The sequence below is a fragment of the Rhipicephalus microplus genome, chromosome 10 (genome assembly GCF_043290135.1).
Source record: "Rhipicephalus microplus isolate Deutch F79 chromosome 10, USDA_Rmic, whole genome shotgun sequence".
NCBI lineage: Eukaryota > Metazoa > Arthropoda > Arachnida > Ixodida > Ixodidae > Rhipicephalus > Rhipicephalus microplus.
In genome coordinates this window covers 34,152,776-34,175,812 of record NC_134709.1, presented here as the reverse complement: position 1 = coordinate 34,175,812, position 23,037 = coordinate 34,152,776, and the positions used below count along the sequence as shown (strand labels likewise).

At 47.1% G+C, this 23,037-nt stretch overlaps 1 protein-coding gene across 2 annotated transcripts in view; it reads left to right on the top strand.

Annotated features, from left to right (window-relative positions):
* LOC119181259 (uncharacterized) overlaps nucleotides 1–23,037 on the top strand; it is a 280,549-nt gene that overhangs the window by 165,891 nt on the left and 91,621 nt on the right. For both annotated transcript variants that reach the window (XM_037432462.2, XM_037432460.2), the window contains one exon: nucleotides 6,590–6,674. The gene's annotated coding sequence lies outside the window, so the exon portion shown is untranslated. The remainder of the gene's footprint in view (nucleotides 1–6,589; nucleotides 6,675–23,037) is intronic.

Here is a 23,037-nt window from a genome sequence, read left to right as displayed (position 1 = left end):
ACCGAATCTCGTTTTGTGCAGATCGTGCAACGTTAACGGGCTCCGAAAGGTCGGCGCACGACGCTACCTGCCGGCGGCTAAGTTTCGTGCGATAGTCTCGCGAGGGCGCAGCTTGCGTATACGGCGCATTTCCCGAATGTCAGCGGCAGACCTTGGGGCCTGCATCTCGATGGCTGCGGTGTCGTGGGCGAGGGAGAAACGTGACGCGAAGGCGTGTCGCGGGGCCCCACCCCTAATCGCTCAGCGAGTCCGCCTGTCCTTGCTTGACCGCGGGGTGTACGGCTCCAGACGACGTCCAAAAGTTCAAGTTCGATGAACGCTGAGCCGCGCCTTCTCGGAAAGTGCGCACGCTTTGAGCTGGAACTGTACTTCGGAAGCTGCTGTGAGGGAGCTGTGTTGATGCACTTGATTGCAGGAGTCGCGGGCTCCGACAGAGAGAATATACGTCTTTATTTAAGGAGAGAGCTCAGAAGAGACATCCTTAGCCTAGGGTGCTTCGAACTCTGGCCGCGTCCTGAGCCCGTGCGACCAGCCTTAGCTTATTGACGAGGTTGGAGATGGCCAAGGTCTGGAAAATTCCAAGCATATGCTAAGGATTATCAACAGTCATGTGGGGTTGCACAATGACCTTGATACTATGCAAAGTATCAAGGTCATTGTGCGATGGGTAGTAGTAGCCAATCTGATGAGGAAATTGGTACGCAATTCGGTCTTTGTACAGTTGGTCTTTGTAATTCGGTCTTTGTAAGTTGCATGAAAACAAATTTTGCTGGACATTAGCTGCAAATGGTCTGTGAGAGAACACAGTTGTATTCGGTTAGGAATTGAGGGACAATGTCATGCCTGTGCAGTGACAAAATCTGCGTAACTACGAGGCGCCCGACACGCACGCAGGCACGTGAAAACACTTAAACACTCCCGCGCGCTCGCACACGCACGCACGCATGCCACACTTGCACCAGGTTTACACATGTAGGAGGTTCAGCGATAGTCGTCAGGGGTTTTCCCTCCTCTTAATACGTCTTTATTTCGTGAGCCGTGTTCTGGCGATGCTCGTACGCTTGCGTGTGGATGCAGAGCCGGCGCGAACTCTTCGGAGTACTCTTTATCTCATCTCGCTCTAAATCATAGACCTGGGTGCGTGCCGTACCGGGAACACCCGCCCCGTGTCGCTTGTATACGAATGTCGGATAATCACGGGATGCGCGAGTATGAAAAATGACGTCGCTCCTCGATCGTGCCGACGATGAAGGAGGAGGAGGAGGTGAAAGTTTTCGGAGAGCACCAGTGTGGTGGCGTCACTGTGCGTGCGAGAAGTGGTAGTGGGCGAGGGAACGGCGAAGTAAAAAAGGTGTGCGGGACTCTCGGAGAGAACGGGGTCGCATGATTGCCCACTTCGCCGCCCTCCGTCTTGCCGGCAGACTGACCGGCGGCGGCGCCTTCTTTGCTTGAGGCTTGCGCGGTTTGCAAACGCGGTGGCGTGCCGGAGATGCCAACAAAAAAACACAAACGAGTACGGGGCGATAAGAGCGTGACAGCGAGCGCCCGGTCTTCCGCGCGCATTTGGTTCCCCCTCCCGATGGCGAGGCGGTCATTAGGATGTCAGGTCGCCGAAGAAGGTGAAGCGGAGGACAAACGCCTGCACGCGAGGAGAAGGCACGCACTGCAGTCGCGCCCGGAAAGTTGTTGCACTCGTGCTTGTGTGTGTTCGAAGTGCACCGCGCTCTTGACTTTCGCCGAAGAGGACTGTGCCGCCCTCTGTTGCTCCTGGACCGCGAGCCGTTCCCTAAGAGGTTTTAAAGAAAAAAAAAAACTTGCAATTTTTTTTTTCAAACCTCCTCGGACGTGCCCAGCCTGGGGCTTCTATCGCCATGCCCCTGCATCAGTCTAGAAAAAAATACACGCAGAGTGACACGCACGCACTTTCCCCCCGTATTCCTCCAGAGCGCGAGGCTATTAGCGCGCACGAAGATTTGCGCCCCCCTCTTTTGCGCGAGATAAACCGCGCCCGGTCAAAGCCGCCACGCGCCGTTCTCTCGCAAGGGTCGGGAAACGGCGAGAAAACTTGATTGCGGCGCTTTTCGTCTTCTTCTTCTTTGTTGGTTTCGTTTGCGTGAGTGGCCGGCGTGCCTCATCGGTGTCTGGAGTTTAAGCGATTCCGAGGTACCTCGGAGTGCTGCGCGGACTGAAGCATGCCGTGTCAATGCACTCACGATTTGGAGATGGATGGACGCGAGCATATAAATGCTGTATGGAAGCAGTCGCTAGCGTATGTGCTGGAGTCGTGGAATGGCCATGACCGATAAGCACTTTATTTTATTTCATTATGTTTTGTATTTTTATATTATGTATTTTATGTATTATTTTATGTTTTCTCTGGCTTGGATGAACGGACATCACCCCGAAATTTAGCGTGGTTATGTGCTCGCTCACTCGCTATGTTTATGTGGGCTGTACTTTCGAAGATCTCTTTGAACTACTTACCCATGATCCTGCACTTCGCATCTGGCTTGACTACTGGACCATTCAGGTTGTGGCAGTGTAAGATTCAGCTATGCGGTTATTGAACCCATACGCCATTGGCTTATGTAACCCCGTTTACTAACAATGTCATTCCCATGTGTCAGTAACATGGTCAATCATAAAAAAAAATTAAGGCTGTGTGCGTGCGCATATGCTGTCGGAATAAGCTGTGTCACTAAGATGTGCTTCCACACATATGTGAGTCCACACTGCAAGTCGCATAGATCTGTACGTTTTGCGACAGCCTTTGCTGCCGCAACCGCCCGATTTCGCACAATTTCTAAATTTTAGACTGCAGGCGACTTTGTACGGTTAGGTTTTTGTTAGCGCTCTGCGACACCTTCGCCGAGTGTTCGGTCGATCTCTTCGGTTTCTTTTTGTGCCTCTTTATTTTTCTTTCTTTCGTTTAACACGAGCCCGAAACTTGGCTGTCGAAACGTCCGAAACGTAGCTGTTGATCATCTTTTTCTTTGTTCTCTAATGCTAACCACGAGCTGCTCTAATCGACTGGTCGGGTCGAACCGGCCCGCGCCTGATGTCGATTTCGCTGCGAACTCGCATTTCCTGTGAGGCGGAACGGCACGCGAATTCGCTGTCCCTCGCTTGTGTCGCCCGCGATAAGGCCGAGCTTCCATCGTCCCGCTACGCTCTCTCTGCTCCGCCCGTTCGTATCGAGCAGCGTGTAGTCGGAACGCCTGCGCGGTTGAAACTGCCGTCTTGTATTTCTTGTTGAGCTTGGTTTTTCGATAAAACGACCGGAAAACGAAACGAAAACGTTAAGTGTATGGACTGTTTGCTGACCTGGAAAACGGCTTGTCTCTGTAACCCGCATTTAAGTCTACAAGCCGGCACCTTGTTGCTGGGCCTGTTGGTGCATACTCGAAGAAAGGAAAAAAAAAATAACAGCTTAAAGACGTGTCACAAGAACAGAAGAGTACAGAACACGTGCTGGAAGTTTTGGCACCTCTTGCGAGTTCGTGCACGTTTAATGAAATACTGTGTTCACACTACATTCAGCACGTATATAGTATGTGCAGTAATTGCACGGGCAGCTGCATGAAGTAGCAGATGCAGCGCTGCCTTGGCGACTAGCGACGGGTGCGCGCACTCTTGGAATGCCGCGTGTCTTCCGCGACTACTTCGACTTCTCGTCTCGACGCTCTCGAAGCGCGTTGTTTCGAATCTCGCGTCGGGAGCGGCATTCTTGTGTAAACGGCGGGCCCCGTTCGGAGACAGCCAGCACGCGAACTTTTTCGAGGCACGACGACCCATTCGGCGTGCCGGCGAGTCGAGCTTCAAGGGCTTGCGCGATCTGGGGATGCGTGCGCGGCCTTCTGCCTCTCGGTTCTTCCGTCGAGAGGTGCCTCTTGACGTGGCGGGCGGTTCGGATTGAAGATGGAATGCGCCAACGCCTTCGCAAGAGGTGTGCTGTGGGCAAATACTTGCGCTAACAGCTTTCAGACACTGCTTTCCGTCCAACGCGAATGACGTCGGGTCCGTGTAACAACTGGCATTGAGGGTTCACGTACCCGAGGGAAGCTGCGCAACGACAACTAAATGCATCTTGTGCTGTTAGTGTTCTTAAGCTCTGACGTCGATTCAGTGACCGTTTCTGCTGAGTGCGTGCTTTGCTTGTATTGTTTTCCGCTTTATAATCGCCATTCTCTTCACCTTGGGGTAAGGAAGCCCCGCCGCGGTGGTCTAGTGGCTAAGGTACTCGGCTGCTGACCCGCAGGGCGCGGGTTCGAATCCCGGCTGCGGCGGCTGCATTTCCGATGGAGGCGGAAATGTTGTAGGCCCGTGTGCTCAGATTTGGGTGCACGTTAAACCCAAACCCCAGGTGGTCCAAATTTCCGGAGCCCTCCACTACGGCGTCTCTCATAATCATATAGTGGTTTTGGGACGTTAAACCCCACATATCAATCAATCAATCAATCAATCAATCAATCAATCAATCAATCAATCAATCAATCAATCAATCAACCTCGGTGTAGGGAAGTAAAACTAGACTCTCGTCTTGCTATAACTGCCCTGCATTTCCTCTTGATGCTTTCTCTCTCTTTTCTCAAGCATATATCTTCTTCATTCACGTCTCGTGAGGGTTGCTTGCTATAGCAAGGGAAGAAATGCGGATCCCTGAACGAATCATTGATGTCGACGCTGAATCTTTGGCGATAATGTGCCAGTCGAGGATGCGCATTCCTAAGCGCCTCAGTGTGGCCAATCTCACTGCCGTACCTTGAAATCAACGTTTTTTTTTTTTTTTTTACGTGGAAGGCCAGACCGGCATTTGAGGACTTCAAAACTTTCTTCTCCTGAAACGCTCCTGCTAACTTCCTCACAGTCAGCGTGGGAGGAACTCGTGGAAATTCCAACTAAAGAGAAACCGCTATTGCAGCCTGGGCCGAAATGGCCGCTGCCCTCGTGTAGCCACACCGAGGACCGCCTTATGCATGTAACTGAAGTTGATTGCTCTTTTTCCGGCCTCACGTGGAGTCTGTCTTATCATTCTACGGGAAAGCTCACTTCTAGCGTAGCTCTATAGATAACCGTATGTTATGATGCGCTTCAAGTGGCTGATGCGCTGTGTAGCTCTTCTTTCATACTCTCGTTGACGCCATCCGGCCCTTTTTCTTCTTCCTTTCGAATATTCTTGACGCATTGAAAGTTTCCTTGAGGTTTAATTGCAGCTAATACGATGAGTACAACGCAAGTAATAAAACAATGACACGTGAGCTCTTTGTCGGCAAATTTCTGGTTGCAGTTTGTGGGAATGGTCGTGGTATATTCTCGAGCTATTAGTTTCCGATGGAGGCGGAAATGTTGTAGGTCCGTGTGCTCATATTTGGGTGCACGTTAGGAAACCCCCAGATGGGGGAAATTTCCGGGAGCCCTCCACTACATCGTCTCTCATAATCATATGGCGGTTTTGGGACGTTCAACACCACATATCAATCAATCAATCAATCAATCAACCAATCAATCAATCAATCAATTGAGCTACTACGAGTAGAACTTACAGTTATTCAGTTATACCGTACCTGGGCTTTCTTAGTGTGGAACTTTCGAAGAACGTTTAAAAGTGTGGAAGTAAGCGATATGCTATATGGTCCACTCAATTCATTCCTACCGTGTTTCCTCCGCCACGAGGAAAGAAAGGAAGTTGTGCTTTTGACTAGCCACCCTCTGCTCGCACACAAAGCATGCAGCTAAGCGCAATCACTATGAGGACACAGAATTTCACAAACACAATTTTCAATGAAGCAAACGCACGTACGTGTTGCGTAAGTGGCGATTCACCGCGCACATCGCACGATTTGAAAGCTGCGAGTGAACGCAATTTGTGCGCTCTATATTTACAAGTCGTTTGTACGTTCCGAACGAACTTTTATTCGGTCCCGAGAGCAACGCAAGTGCGTTGCAACGTTCAAGTTGATTGCATTCTTGATTGATGTCTTTGCCGATAGAACATGAATGGTACTCTCGGGTGCTGGGAGAATAGCATCGTTGATGTTATCAGGAACTCCCCCGGCATTTGGCAGAACCTGCACGTTGTCTTCATGCTGATTTTGATTATATTGTGTCCAGTGTAGCCTTGTTTGGTGGCACAATGTAGGTCAGGGTTGCTTCTTTCCGTTTTTTTTTTTTGTTTATTGTGTGTATGAAGAATGTGCTTATTAACAAAGAAGAGTTGATTGCAGACCAGGGCTGCTCTATCACAACAACAACAACAACAGCAACAGCGAAAAGAAATAAAGAAATTGCCTTGAATATCGCAGTGCAACTTAATACTTTCGATGCATAGTCAAATGATCAGGCATAATTGACAGCTTCATAACTCCTTCTCTCTAAATTCTTAACAATGGCTAACTTCAAGTCGGTTTCTTTTTTTTTAACCTTTGTGTTTAGTATCACTGACGGAAAACGCACACAAACACAAAGCGTAACTGAATTACTTTTTATATATATTTACTGTTTGTAACAAGTGGATACGTTACTTTCTTTTACTTCAAAAAATTAAATTAATATGTGCGAATAACGATATTTCGTTTTTCTTCTTTTGCAGGATCCGTGATGCTGTCGTCTCAGCGCCTTCAGCGCCACCCGGTGGACGAAACGTGATGACGGAAAAGGCGGTCCTCATCTTCAAGGTTAGTATGGCAGCAATCAAATATTGCGCACAGACGGGACTGCAATGCGGGCCGACCCGAAGTCGAGTATTCGATATAGTAAGCGCCTTCTCGGCCGCGCCTGTATCGTAACCGTCTTTGCGGCCCCAAAGTTCTGGTTTAGAGCGCCTGCTGGAAGCCGTCAAAACAAGCTGGCGCCTATACTGTATTCACTCGATTAGGCGCTTCCCGTCTTGGTTGCCTATATAGCGAGAACGCCGATTCAAGAGAGGCGAGGGCGAGGGGCGCCCGTGACGGTGTTTATATTGGGAAGATGTTGACCCCGACTTGGCTGGTCTTGGCAACTCTTTGCAGCCGCGTCGTCAGCGGTACCTCTTTTGCTTGACGATGCGCAGACCGCATAGCGGTCTCCAATCGCCGACGGTCCCGTTCGCTCTCATGAGCCAAAAACGTTCGTTTCTTCGTTTTCTATATCGACACCAATGATCGGCTTTTTACGCAAGCCGCGTAGCGTGATGTCTTATCTGTATGCTGACGTAGTTTCGGGCTGGATCGAAGAGACGGGGGGCCACGCACCCGGACTGTTGTGTGATAAACGATGGTTCCCGTGTGCACGTTTAGTGGAGTTCTCTCGTCTCCTCTTATCGAACGCCAGTGACGTGCATTTTCCGTGGCAGCGCTGGTGGTGCCACCCATGCGAGCTCATTTCAATCGCAGCGCTTGTAATCACGATCTCTGGGAACGCGACCCCGCCACCGCCGAATCGGCACAATGACGTGCTCTGAAGATTTACTAACGCATATGGACTCAATTTTGACAGAGATGATGCTGGCTGTCGACTTGTTGTAAAGAAACACTATAAATTGCTTCCTTCAAGACATGAACTCGAAACAGCTTAATTATCATCATTCAGAAAGAAGGTTATCATGGTTGTAAAGAGTAGACAATGCGATTACCTTTGTTATTTGTGTACCAGCTTTCCATCTTCGCGGCCCCGCCGCGGTGGTCTAGTGGCTAAGGTACTGGGCTGCTGGCCCGCAGGTTGCGGGTTCGCATCCCGGCTGCGGCGGCTGCATTTCCGATGGAGGCGGAAATGTTGTAGGCCCGTGTGCTCAGATTTGGGTGCACGTTAAAGAACCCCAGGTGGTCGAAATTTCCGGAGCCCTCCACTACGGCGTCTCTCGTAATCACATGGTGGTTTTGGGACGTGAAACCCCACATATCAATCATCAATCTTTTCCATTTTCGCGCCCATACAGCGTGTGGCGCCATCCATCCTTTGTTTAACAAACACGCGCATGCGCAGCACGGAGGAGGGTGGTCGGATCGAGAGGGTTGCGTTGAGTTCGCTTAAACTCGGTACGCGGCGTCCTTGTTGACGTCTCGTACCAGATGAACCCATGAGAGTGAACTCGCGCACCCTTGGCAGCCCGTGGAATTCAAAAAGAAAAAAAAAAAGGAAGAAAACAGCGAGCTATAGCGTGGCCGTGGCCCCGGCGGCCTTTCTTCTTGGAGCGCCCTTCTTCGCTTTCGAGATTGTATAGAGCCGCGCTGCATTGCTTCCTGGCCGTGTGCCTCTGTTTTCCAGCGACTCTTTCGCAGTTGGCAGGAGTCCCAGGTCTGTGCGTATGCACTTTTTGGCGGTCAGCGGCCGTCGCCGCTCTCAGTCACCTTTCGGGGCACGCCTTTATAACACCCTGTGCCGCGTCGACGTGTTCGCGTCTTTTCCTCCTCCTTCGACTTGACTGTCGAGACCCGTCACGCGTGTGTTGTTGTTCGAGCGCTTGCACGAGTCGTTTCGTAAGTCGGGCTCATCCCATGCAACTTCCTCGAAAATGGAACTGTCGCCGATTTTTGAAGACTAGTTTACTCAGCTGTATACACCGTCCACGGTGTTCGTGGTGCTCGTACGCCGACCCCGAGGTCGCAGGATCGAATCCCTGTCGTTGCGGCCGCATTTGCGATGGAGGGCGGAACGTTCGAAACCAGTGTACTTAAATTTAGGTGAGCGTTAAAGAACCGCGGATGGTTGACATCCCATGAGCCATCTATACACTGCGGCTTCCTGCATAATCATATCGTGGCTTCGGGGCCGTTGAACCCCAACAATCCTTACCCAGCCATACAGATCTGCTGTATACAGAGACCTATCTGCTGGGCCAGATGTGAAGCTCACTGATTGCTCTTGAGATTTTATTGTCTTGTCATTAACGATAGTTATAGCACGAGAACAAAACGACGACACAGAGACAAGAAGGAGACGCGACACGAGCGCTAGACACCAACTAGCCCAAGCTGCCACACTTGTCATTAAAGTCAGTTTTCAAATGTAGCAGCTGCTCACATCGAGCGTGACGTCAGGCTAGGAGTGTCAATCGTGGTGACGTCATGCACCGGCATAGCTGCAATTGTGATGACGTAGTGCATGCACGGAAAAGCATACAATATTCGTGCTTGCGCGGAGCGATGGTGGAAGCGTCGCGAAATCTTGCGTGAACACGTGCCGAGAAGCTCGTGCCGTGACGTCAGGGTGTAGTAGGAACTCGGAAGGGAATTCTTTAAGGGACACCAAAGAGAAACAATGACTTCGTTTATATTGGCACACTGCACTCCGAGAACTCTAAGGCCGTATGTTTCACATCATAGATTCATTATTAGCGGAGAAAATTTAGGTTGGAATTTCATTTTTAAATTTCGCGCCGAAATGTTGGCGCGTGACGTAATAAGCTCTAAAAAAGTATTTTTCGTATTTTCGGAACATTGGCTCGACGAAATTTTTTAAAACTTAGAATGCTAGGTCTATGGTATACCCTCAGATGACAAAGCATTTTATTTTTATCGATTTGAAGGTATACCTACGTACGACCCAATCGACTCCTTCAAAATTTTCTACATCACGGTGTTTAGTGCGGGAATCTCACAGTGGCGTCTCCACCCGTATTTTCTTTTCGAGCGTTTTATCAAGTGTCGTATCGCGCTAAGAGTGCTCCTTTCGGGATTGGGAAATCGTACTTTGCTAATACGTGAAAAATCGTTTTGCTGTTTGGTGTCTCTTTTACGATGATGCGTAAGATGATGAATGGGGAGCCGGAAAGACTGCGTTACGTGAACGACGGCAGGCGCGTATAATTTTAAACGGTGGCACGGTTATACCAAGTTGTGGGATGCGTCGCTTGAGTGTGAACGGCACGCCACAGCTATAGGCATGGCAGATTGCGCATGACGGAAGTCTTCATTAATTACGTGCTGATTGCGACAATTTGCACCTACCCAACTGCGAATGCGCGCCAGCGCATATTGATCACAATGTATCGCGGATTTAAGTCTATTCGTCGGCCGAGCGTGTTGTCCCTATGGAGACAACGCAAGTGCGGCTACTTAAATTCTCTTTGCTCCTTTGTCGGCTATGGCTATGGATGAGTATCGTTTACGCAATCTTGCACATTCCGCATTCTAATAATGGCTGCCGGTGCTGCCAGCGGTAACTGTGGTTTCGAGAAGATACTTAAGCACGCTCCACGATAGATGACCTCCCAGCCTTTATCTAAATAACCACATTTTTCTGTCCCGCCCCTCGATAAAGTGCTCAGACTGTCGCAACTATGTTGTAACATAATGACGACAGGCCGATGTCAGAAGACACAATTTTACAACAACTTCTCGAGATGTTGCAACCAAAGGTTGTGCGAATGCGTTATCGAAGCTCTTGCTAGCGTATACCCTGCATGAAACGGTATATTATTTAATGACAGCTATCATCATGTATATACTGTGAAACTCGGTTGTGTCGGCGTGCTCTGTTTCGGTCTTGCCTTTTTTTTTTATCTTTCGAATCCTCTCCTATAATCCCCGTGTAGAATTATGCAAACCTTACATTTGTTTTTGTTTACCTCCAGACATTCCTTCTTTTTCATCACTTTTTTTTTTGCTTTTTATGGTCGCGCCCTGCCGTGGTGGTCTAGTGGCGAAGGTCCTCGGCTACTGCTGCGGCGGCTGCATTTTCGATGGAGGCAAAAAGGCTCTGGGCCCGTGGGCTCAGGTTTGGGTGCACGTTGAAGAACCCCAAGTGTTCGAAATTTCTGGAGCCCTCTACTATGGCGTCTCCCATAATAATATGGTGGTTTTGGGACGTTAAACCCCACATGGGACGTTAAACCCCGCATATCAATCAATCTTTATGGTCGCTTTTTATTCCCTGGTGTACGGTATGAAGGATGTTTCAAGAAAAGTGTCCAGTATTATATAAAAATACACGAAAAGGGTATTTCCGTGTTACCTGCAGCATTTCATTTAATGTGGAAAAAGTGATCTTCAGATGCGCACAGACGTTAATTACGGCAATTATTATAGAAACTAAAACAGTTAATTTTTTCACCGGTGGAAATGTGCGATCCAGTACAATGGGTGAATTCAAGTCCTCTCTGCGAATAGTGGTTAGCGATTTAAAGGTGGCCGCTTGTAGTCGCCGCCGGGCGATGAAATCTGGCTAGGCGAAACCGAAACTGTTGCACCAAACAGCGAATTCACCAATCGCTTCGGAAACGCCCTCAAGTGACGACACTGTTTCTCTCGCCGTTATCTATCGTCAATCTAGGCTCTTTGCTTTGTGGCTGCTTGTCGACGCTCGCTTATCCTCCTCCAATGTCCGGGAAATAGTGTCGTTGAGGGAGTTGTTGGAGTGAACGATGGATGTGCTTCCGTGCTTAGGTTTTGGTTTCGCCTGCTAAGTTCTCCAGATTTCATCGCCCGGCGGTGATTACCAGCAGCGTCCGTCAGAAAATTTCAAAGCGGCCTTAGATTATATATTTAAAGAAAGCACTTTAATTCGCTCGTTGGGCTCAATCGGTTACTTCCAATGGTTATAAAGTGAATTGTTTTAATTTTCGTAATTACTGCCTTATTTAATGTTTAATCACATCTAAAGATGCCTTCTACAGCAGTAAAGGGAACGCCGGATGTAGTACGCAGATGCCTCGTTTCTGTATTTTTTTAAATAATATTGGACACATTTCTTAAAACACCCTGTATAGACACTTCTTTCGCCGTATCTGTTTGTACTGCCAGTCATTGAAGTGCGTGGTTTAACGAATGTTTTTGTCTTTGTGCTTGCATGCAACACCGTTCGTTTCCAAGAGGCAATTCTCGCGTATATGCGTCATAGTCGGCAAGTGCCACTTGTATAGGGGAACACAATGTGTCTGTGTAGGAATTTTTGTCGCTGCCTTTATCTTTATTCTCGTATACTACTGTACAATACGACGTGTGACCTGCCACTGCATTTTATCTGATATAGTGACGTATATTTAGTGATGTTTTGTTTTTTGTTTTTATTTATTTCAGTACCTCACCGCCGCAGTAAAAGCGGACCGCAGCTGTTAGTCACTTAGCTTGGTATATTTTGCTGCGCGCTCAACTTTCAAAACTTCCTTTTGTTTATTGTTACCCTTCTAGCATCCTCATATAGCTCCGAGTACTCCCCTGTTCCTCATCTTTCGGAAACCGCGTTCCACAAACGTTTTGGCAGCGTTTAGGAATTCACTGCGAGCGTTAGTCCCCGGGGTAATGCAGCGCCCCTTTTCGAAACGGTTTCGTCGGCGCATTTTTAGAATGCCAACAGCTGGTTTCGTAAAGACCCACCAGAAGAAGAAGAAAAAGCAAAGAAAGGGGGGGGGGCGGCAGTCTTAGCAGGGAAGATGAATAACTGACAGTTCGCACAATTTGTTACCCTTGTCCTAGGCATGCGCGAAAGTTGTTAAAGTCTTCACCTCATTCAAGACTGTTCCAGGGAAAGAATACGGTAAATGCGAGTGACTTGACGTACGAGCCGCTCGCTGGTGATGGCGGCGACACGAGTAGCATTCTGCCGAGCTTCGAGATGACATCCTTGAAAGACCGCCCCAGGCTCTCGATACAGCCCTTGATTTGACAATCCGAATCCTACCCGTAATTATAATGGAGTAACGATCCTTTCGGGCCCTCCGCCGTTCTCGGTACAGCGTTTTCTTATAGAAACGGATTACGACACCTGCTTCGGCGTATATTTGTTCCTGCCCAGTGCGTATCGGCCAAGATTGGTAGTGGGACCCGCTTCACCGCTGATGACGCTACTGGTGGCCATGGCTCGCGGGAACGTACAAATGATACTTGATAATGGGCGTTATGATCATAGGCGCGTTCAGTGTTTCCCTTATAAGGAGGGGGGTGGTTAAAATTCGTAGCAATGCCCCTCCCGGTTATGTCGATGTATGGGGCTGCCTTTGCGCCCCCCCCCCTCCAACTTGCAGTGCCCCCCTGCTGATGATGCCGATGTATAGGGTTGGCTTTGCCCCCCCCCCCCCTCCTCATCCTCCGTGCCATACTACTGGTTATGGCGTGCCACGTATTTCGGATCGTCTGTAGCAATCAGCGTTTATCTATACCGAAACTCATTTCTGGCTAATCATTTTTCGAATTCTTGAGGTGGTCTTTATGCATGTGACGATAGATGTCTGTTAGTGGCCTTCGTACGTCGGCATTTGTGTGCTTGGTGTATTCCTTTGTTTAACTTCGTGTTTCGCGCACTACCAAGGTGAATCTCGGAGTCCACATAAAGGGAAGCGTGAGTTTGAGATCTGCTCCGCCAGGTGCCGCGACGCTCGCTGCTGATTCCAGTCTTTCGGTCAACTCAAGTCATTTTCATCAATTATCTTGGCCGTTAATTAGCCCTGGTCTTAAGTATAGGGTCGAGCTCTGATATCATATGTATGTGAATTAATTCTTAACTTGAACAATAAGCAATTGACGGGGACGACGAAAAATACGGAAAGGTGGCTCTGGTGCTCCAGTCGTCTTCAGCAAATACAAAACGTTTTGTAGTAGTAGTGGTAGTAGTAGTAGTAGTAGTAGTAGTAGTAGTAGTTTGTCGTTGTTGTTGTTGTTGTTGTTGTTGTTGTTGTTGTTTATTACCTGTCACGATTTCTGCATTTCAATGTTCTTTCGCAGCGTGCACAAAACTAACACCTAACTCTGCACCGCGTGACGCGTTGAGTGGACGCATGCAGTTGAGCGGCAAGAAGCCACGCCATACACGATTATAAAATGATGTTCCGCAACGACAAACACATAAACAACCCGAAACAGCCGCGGAGTGTGTGGTATTGGCAGAGTCTGCCCCTTGCGTTTCTCGAACTGCTTTCACCGTTCACAAAAGAGAACATGAATTACTGAGTGTACAACTTATGCTGTTCTGGCGAGCCTCGTTTATGTGGCGTGCACGTCGTGTCTCCGTTGTTCGCATATAGCGTAAATTATTATCATGGCGAATCGTGTCAGCACTTGTGTTGTCTGAATCCCGGTCCGTTGTTTACTTCGCGCGGTTATCTCTGTGTTGCCGATCTTGACAGATTGTTGCTGTTGAAGTATAGAGGATGTTAAATCTGGATGTGCCATCAACTGTGCGCTGCAGATAGCTTAGCTTTCGTTTGCTTGTTAATACAGCAGATTCTATACTGCATTTTTCGCGAGTTTCGTTCTTGCCCAGTCTTTCTCTCGCTTTCTCTCATAAGCGAAGTTGTAAGCGTGAGAGATCTTGTGCGTCATCACAATCATCTTGAGCATCATCAGTTTGCTTTATTTACTTCTTTATTCATTTCATTCGGGTGACGTGGCCTGTGTGACTCCTCCTCCTCCTCTTTCTCCTCCTCCTGCTCCTCTTCCTCCTGCTACTACTACTATTGCTATTACTACTACTACTACTACTACTACTATTGCTACTACTACCTTTGCTACTACTACTACTACTACTACTGCTATACTACCAGCATACTACTACTACCACCACCACTACTACAACTACTACGACTACTACTACTACTACTGCTACTACTACTACTACTACTACTACTACTACTACTACTACTACTACTACGACGACGACGACGACGACTACTACTACTACTATCAATAGTAGTAGTACAACGACGACGACTCAGAGATTGGCTGCAGACGCGCGCACGCGCACACACACACCTTGCCTCCTTGAAAGCCACACGAGGTCGTCGTCCATCATCGAGGCCTTGGCTTAAGAGATCGCGGAAGCCCCACAAAACGGGCCGCCACGTTACACCTTCACCCTGTGTGGAAGCTCCTTCACCTCCAGCTGCACTTTTAATGACCTCTTCTTCTTCGAAGTCCGCAAGGCCGCGTTTCAAACAAAGATCATCCACTCGCTGTCTCCCTGCCTCGCACTGTGGCTTCGCCGGGCCTTCCAACTTGAGAATCGGACCGTATATTGCCCCGCACGCGCGCGCAACTGCGCCGTATTTTTTTCTTTTTCTTTTTCTTACAGCTGCGAGAAACGCGTTCGCCGAAACTTCTTTTCTGGTACCTGTCAGAATGGCTCCCGCTCCTCTTGCGTCCGTGGTCAGATACCAATTAGAGACGCGCTTACGCGATCGTGAAGGCCATAAGCTTTCGCCGGCCGGTCAGAACCCCGAGCCTGAATGATAAAAGGCTCGAACGCCATCTGTGTAGCACGAAACGAGCGAACTCGCAAGGGGGGCTGTTGAAACGTGCGTAATTTTATTACTTCCGTCACGTCTTTTATTTTTGGTTTCACGTACCTTTCGACTATCGCACAAGCTGTGCCGTTGGTGACATGCATCTGGAAAGTGTTTATAGGAAAACGTTTGAAGGAAGGTGTTTATCGGAAAGTAGTTTGGTGACATGCATCTGGAAAACAGTTTATAGGACCCGATTTTATTGTATTTTGTCCGCGTCGGTAGACCAGTAATTAGATTGGTGGAAGTGCTGATGATTGTTTCTGCGCTGTGACGTCCTGAATTCGACGAGATACTTTGAAAATCAATGACGCTTTGTATGTCACGAGCCGAAGCCCAAGTACGTGAGCTGCGCAAAGTTCCAAGTTAGTGAACTTCTCACTGCTTAGTTGAAAAAAAAAAAAAGATTGTTTGGACTATAAGACGACGCACGCTGGCGCTGACCAACTTTATTAGATCGAAGTCCTTTGCAGTGTTCGTAGACTTGCGTTGTTGGTTCGTAAGCAGAAGGAAATAATTAACTAGCTCATTTGCAATCCTTAACTTTCTCCGCTTTCTTTTCTTTTTCTCCTTCCCATGCATAGTAGGAAAGTGGACGTGCATTTTTTAACCTCGCTGCTTTCCTTGACTCACTCACTTAGTCACATCTTTCACTCGCTCACTCACTCACTCATTTCACTCACTCTTTCCGCTCACTCTTTCTGCTCACTCTTTCTGCTCACTCTTTCCGCTCACTCTTTCCGCTCACTCATTCCACTCACTCTTTCCGCTCACTCACTCTCCACTCTCTTACTCACTCAGGTTAATAATACTGAATACAATGACTGTGCAAAGAACTGTTTGAAAAGACACTTAATCATATCGGTCAAAGCACGTCTATATATACAGTCTGTTTTGTGTCCTTTTAATTAGGTGTACAGAACCGATATCGCTCACAACCAGGCCTATCAATAGCTGCTACTGACCAATACGACCGCCTGCAGTCATTGCGCGTGCCCAAGGCTCGTTCATTTTCCCATCGGAGATCCCCGGATTCTTTTAGTGTTCCATCCTTTTTCGAGACTTCGCGTGAGCGTGACGCAGCAGGTGTTTTTTTTTTCTAAACGAGTAGTTTCTTGACACGCACACGTTCTCTCGCTTTCAAAAAAACAAAAACAAAACAAAAACGCGTGCGTTCCTGCGAAACGTTACGCGGCCGTGTGCTTTTTCCTCCCCCCACTCTAAGTGGAGACGTGATTCCATTTCCAGCTCGGTTTTATTTGCCTGGAAGCATGGCTTGCAGAATCGGGAGTATATATTGAGAACCGCCGCGCGTATCCAGTTCTCGCTTATTAAGGAGAAATAAAAAAAAGGAAAGCAAAATCACGACTGGGAAGCATCCTTCTACGCGCTATAGAACGTGCAAATAGGCATTCAGCCTTGTACAGACTATAGATAGAGTGCGCGATGTGTGAATAGTACAGCCTATAGCCATCTCGCGTTCACACTTTTCATCAGCGCCATCTGGGAAGTTCCGATACGTGCCTAATTTTTTTTTCTCAACAAGGTTCAGTGTATGCGTGCGTATTCTCGTGTGAAATGTGGCACGTCGTTCGATCGAAGCTGGTATTCGCCAGCGAATTTTCCTAACCGTATACAATTTCCTCGACGCCGCGCACTGTGTGTATAAACCTTTACGACAGCGAACGGCTATTATGTCTGCAGACCTGTAGTTCCTGGCGCTTGATTTATAAAAAAGGGGATCGGGGTTGAACATTGGGCATGTGTGTTCACAGACCGTAAATAGGCGTAAGGATAGGGCTACACACGACTAGCGAAAAAAAACTTGCTTCTCACTTTTTTCTTTCTGTTGCGTTTTTTTTTTGTCGGATTACTTGATTTATAGCTTCGCGTCACGGATTCCCATCCTCTCAATGCAGTCGCTTATCGCTTGCCGCCTCGTCCAGTTGTCGCCTGTCGTATGTATAGATAGATCTACAACTTGTGGCTTCATAGCATTGAAGCGAAATGTTCTCAATTTCGACGAGATGGACGGCGTATCTCTCTAGCGCGACAGTTTTCTCGCGTTTGTAAAATAGTGTGAAGAATGTACAAAGTAAGCGCGCGTGTGTAGTATAGATTCTGCAATCGTCGCACGTTTCAAAGTTCTCGAAGAGTGACGAAACTTTCGAACGTGACTCGTTTCCATACTGCGCCGTGCGCGGGAAACTTGTGTAACGTTTTGTGATGTTTCGAATCGGCGCGGTGCGTTTCAGTTCTTCCGGAGAAACGGGGACGTGAGTATAATTTCGCTACTGTGTTTTTTCCAGGAGCTGCGAAAGGTCATGAAGGAACGATAAGGCCCGCATTCACAAACCAACCTTATCTTTATTCATGTTTTCCTCGAGTGTATGTACGTTCTACGTGCATTACAAGTGCGCAAACACGGTAACAAAGTGATACATTTGACAAGAGTAGATTGTGAATACCGGCCCATTTGGTTTTATCACACGCGCTAAAGGCACAAAAAAGATAAGGAAAACGCAAGATAAGGGTAATGTCTGCTTGTGAATACGGGGAGCTATATAGAGTTGAACATGTGAGCGCATTCGCTTTTCGTCGCAGCTCAAGCACTTGTCTGTGTACGACATCCGCTCCAATCAGGGTTGTTGTGCGTAACAACATCGTTTGTAGACCGCTTTTGCGGCAGCTTATAAATTGTAGCCGGTAATAAAGCTTGTTCTCTGTTTTGCGGTAATGTTCCCAAGCGTACAATTCGAAATCTAAAATTTCCAGAGCTGTATGAAAAAAAAAATGGCCGCGTATGTGCTTGCTTCCTTGCAGATGTAGTTGAAAGACGACAGCCTCCTGCTTGCTTTTTTTTTTTTTCGTGCATAGCGTCGCACTTTCAGTGCAGCCTAAGAAACACTATAGGTCTCTGAAGTTGAGTATCTGCATATCTTCTAGTAAAGGAACACTCCACCTAATGCTTATGTATTCGTGTTCCAGCTCAGATATGCGTAATGTTTGCTTTTTGACCGACAATGTTAGCAAGTATGAATGTAGCCACCAGTTTAAAATGGCTGGGCGGTCAGCAAGTGCTTAAAGTTTAACCGGTTGGTGGAATCGTTTTGCGTGACAGGCAGACGTACAAACAAGCCTAAAATTCGGCGTTCAAGTGTTCGAAGAAATACTGTAGTCTTTAAAATCCTTGAAGCATGTGGATTGTCTCTGGAGCCGAGGTTTCCGACACGCGGACTTCTTTTCTTCGAGGCAGCGTAAGCCGGTGGCTATATATGTGGAAACGTCGACTCCAGCAAGATCCCTCATGCTTCGAGGATTTTCCGTCACTACGTGCAGACCTCTTTGCTGTGCATATCATAACCTTCAACTGGTTGTTGATTACGAAACGTTATTCTGCAGCAGCAGCAGCAACAACAATAACCATAACAACAACAGCAAGAACAAGAACAATAACAGTACCAAGAACAGTACCAAGAACAGTACCAAGAACAGTACCAAGAACAGTACCAATAACAGTACCAATAACAGTACCAAGAACAGTACCAAGAACAGTACCAAGAGCAGTACCAAGAACAATACCAAGAGCAGTACCAAGAACAATACCAAGAACAAGAACAAGAACAAAAACAATTGCAACAGCAATAACAGCAATAACAACAATAGCAACAAGAACGACAATAACAATAATAATAATAAAATAAAAGCAAAATTTAAAATAACATTCCCGCTGTGCTCCTGACACTCCTGTGTGTATACCGGTGGTTGTCTGCCGCCACTGGAAATCGAACCCAGTACCTTCCGCACCACGAACTCCGTGGTACGGTGGCCCTACTTCGTACATACCCCAACGAATGCACCGGAAAACCACGTCCTTTATTCCTGCGCGCGTCCTTCGAACGATTTTACTACCGCCTTCTCTTGCGAACTGCTTCGAGCATCGCCAAAGGGGAAGCGTTGTTCGAAATGCCGTGGACACGTTATGCGGAGCTGTGCAATCCTTTGAGTACCGCGGTGAGTCGTCCGGTGAGGCGTTTCGCCTGCAAAGCCTCAGATTTGCTGACCGCTGGCCTTGCAGCTATGTTTACCGAAGGCATCCGCCCGTTCGTATGTTTTTCTTTTCTCTCTCTCCTCGAGAAGACGAGGTCTTCACCGCCCTCGGTGTCCGGTGTGCTGGTTCTTGGCCGCCTGCGCGCATGGCGACGTTAAGAAACCAAATATTTTTCGCGTTTTCTTGGGATATGTTAAAAACCGTTCCCCGGGCCCCAGCGCCAAGATCTTCTGCGTGCAGGAGGAGCTCAAGTGTATAGATAAACAGCTCGTCTCGGGAACCACGTCAGCATTTTTTACCTGCGTGCGTTGTTCTGCGAACTGTTGCACCTTGTTGTCTCAAACTCTAGGCTTACGAGCTTCGTTCCACAATATATTCTTATCCGGAAGTTGTATACTGTGCTACGAGCCCCTGCATAGATCAATTCATCCAATATATACAAAAAAAGTGCGGAAGGCGTTCGACGGGTACACTCTCACTCGCTTCCACTGTTTCGGCTTGTCGGTCTCTCGTCACGCCGGAGTTCGTCTCCGTTTTGCCGCTGTCAGTATTGAATATGCGCATTCACATATTGAAAACTCGAAATGGCCACCTCAAAGGTCTTCGCAAGCTTGAATATGTGCGCTCTCGGTGCAGTGTAACAAATTGATTGAAAAGATTGTCTCAAGAAAGTTTTGGAAACCGGCATTGGTCATAGATACCACAGGGGTAGCCCGAGGCGAAAGGGGGGGGGGGGGATGAATGAAACTAATCATTTTTCTGTTGTGTTCTGTTGTAACTGCTTTGCTGTGAAGACAGGTTGAGGTTCATATTACCTCGGCTACTCCGTATCGATAAGTTCTGCAGCGAAAAAAAAAAAAACCCGAAGGTTACTCAAAATGAACAATGAGTGAAAAAAAAAAACCTGATAGCTCGCTGAAACAAGTTGAAATAGTTTGCCTTCAGCAGTTCACACTTCACCACAAAAAAAAAAAAATCGCAAGTATTTTATATTTTTGCACGTGAACCCGTACAGTCGGGATAGAAAGAAACGCGAACATGTGGCATAATACCTGCATTCTGTGCAGTTTCTGATTTATTTTCAAGCCGCTGTAGCCTGGATGAGAATGCAAAGCCAGTATATAGATCTAATATGCTACCAAGAACCATTCCAGACTCTATTTATTGGCACAGAGGGCCAGAGCGTGAATAAAGCAGCGTGTCGCACTGTTTGCGTTTCTTTCCATCGCCCCTGTACACACGCACGAACATATATTGGAGGAATGTTGAGCCCACTCCACGCCCCTTTCTAACCCCCCCCCCCCCAACACACACACACAAATTCTGCCTGCACTATATACTGACGAATACATATCACCTTTGGAAATGCCGGTGCTTGCACGGCGGCACTGGCAGTACGCAGTGTTGTGGCCACTCCTTCTCCGTCTCCAATTCGCACACGAATGCTCTTTTGCAAAGGAGGCCCCTTCCCGCGCCAGCTTTTTCACTCATCTTCTTATCTGCGGGGGGGGGGGGGGGGGGGGTCTCTCTCTCGTGTCTATGGCGGCCGCGGCGGTCTCGTTCAAAGGCGTGCGGAGTCCTCTTCATGGCGCGGTCGCTTCCTGTCGTCGTTTTCAGGCGTCTCCTCGAAGCTGGTCCGCGCCTCCTTTTCCACCTTCGCGGCTTCTATTAACTCGTGGCTTTCCCTCGGGAGGTGAGACTGGGCGCGGAGAAATAAATAACGGCGCGGCACGTATACTCGTCTTTTCAGCTGGCCAGGAATCGTTCGCTGTCCGCGTGCGCATGGACATTGGCGTGGCGTTTGGAAGCAAAGGTAAGGAGGCGTTATTCATATAGTTGGCTATGTGGTTACGTGCGGAAGAGAGTTATACATTATTACCCGTAGCACTTTTCGGGAGACTGACGCTTTGATGAAGGGACGTCGGTGTGTGTATACCGTTATAGACTGAATATCGGACATTCGCGGGAAACTTTTATAGATGCATCACTGAAGTGAATGAGCTCGTCAAGTCGCAGTTCCATGAATATAGTTGTATAGGCCTTTTCTCGGAAGAGAAGAAAGACGCCCTTTCAAAGCTGTGACATGGACGTAGACAAAGACTCACTTTATTATCTCGGAAGTGCGTTTTCGACCACAGTCCAGAGGAGGGTTATGGCGGCGCCCATGGAGCCTATATAGTGTGAAAAGGTGTATCTATGTGCTTTTTCTTTACTTTCGTGCCGTAGGCTTGGAAATGTTTTAGGATGGCAAGTGGTAAAGCTATGCGGGCATTAGGAGGCCCGCCGCAAAAATTGAGCTAAGTTATGGCCTAATCTAACCGGCTTGTGTTTGCGTACTATTTGCCGAATGTGGGCGGTTGTCTATACGATGGCGACTGTTGGCTATTGTAGCTACTTGCTTTTATAACAAAAGAAAAACGCCCTCGTTCGATATCGCTTCGCTATTGTCCTCGCATGCAGTCCTATACGAAGGGGAACGCTGTGTCGGTGTTTAGGCCTGCATTGGAGACTGGTGATGCGTGTGTACGAATGCGATGTGCTGATCTTCGAGAGATGTTATACGATTGAACACTTCAGCAAGTGTTTATCCGCTGTGTTCGTTTCAAAATGATTTCAACGTTCCGTTGCATATTGCTGACGACATGTTAATCGCAAGAACTTGTGTTCATGTGGCTTGGATTTGTATACTTTCGTGCTGCGCCGTATATATATATATATATATATATATATATATATATATATATATATATATATATATATATATATGTATATATATATATATATATATGTATATATATATATATATATGTATATATATATATATATATGTATATATATATATATATATATGTATATATATATATATATATGTATATATATATATATATATGTATATATATATATGTATATATATATATATGTATATATATATATATGTATATATATATATATATATATATATATATATATATATATATATATATGTATATATATATGTGTGTGTGTGTGTGTGACGCTATGCTGAATGGGTGACGTGGCCTGGCTCATACGCCATGTTTTTTCTGTTCTCCACTTCTTCCTTCTCTACCTCTACTAACCATCACTTGACACGTCACACGATTCCCCCTCCCCCCGAAAGATGGCACTTTCGGGGGGAGGGGGAATCGTATGAACCGTGTGACGTATGAAGTGATGATTGGTAGCAGCCGAGGAGGAAGAAGTGCTTTTGGAAATAAACATGGCGTATGAGCCAGGCCACGTCTGTAAATCATCATAGCGTCATATATATATATATATATATATATATATATATATATATATATATATATATATATATATATATATATATATATATATATATATATATATATATATATATATATATATATATATATATCGGAGAAAATGTGTTGTTCGTTTTCATTAGACTTGATTATTTGATTTCGTTTTTCTATTAATGGCACACACCGACTCAGTGGGATTGTCCAAGAATGGGCACTACAGCACTGCTTATTTATAAATTTATTTAAATAAACAATACCGAAAACAAAATACAAATTCTGTAAAAAGAGAGAGAGAGAGAAAACATGAAAAAGGTGAATTCTAAATGTCTTAGCTGTCCACACAGCTGCGTGCATACTTCACCCAAGCATTCATAATATATGTATTAAAAACACTTATTTCGTCTCGGCATCTGTTTTCTTCTTTTCGTCCTCTTCTGCCCCAGCTGACCGCTTGGATCACGTCTGTGCGGATTCGCCACGGCGGCCGAAAAGGCGTCGTAACCCCTATTTCA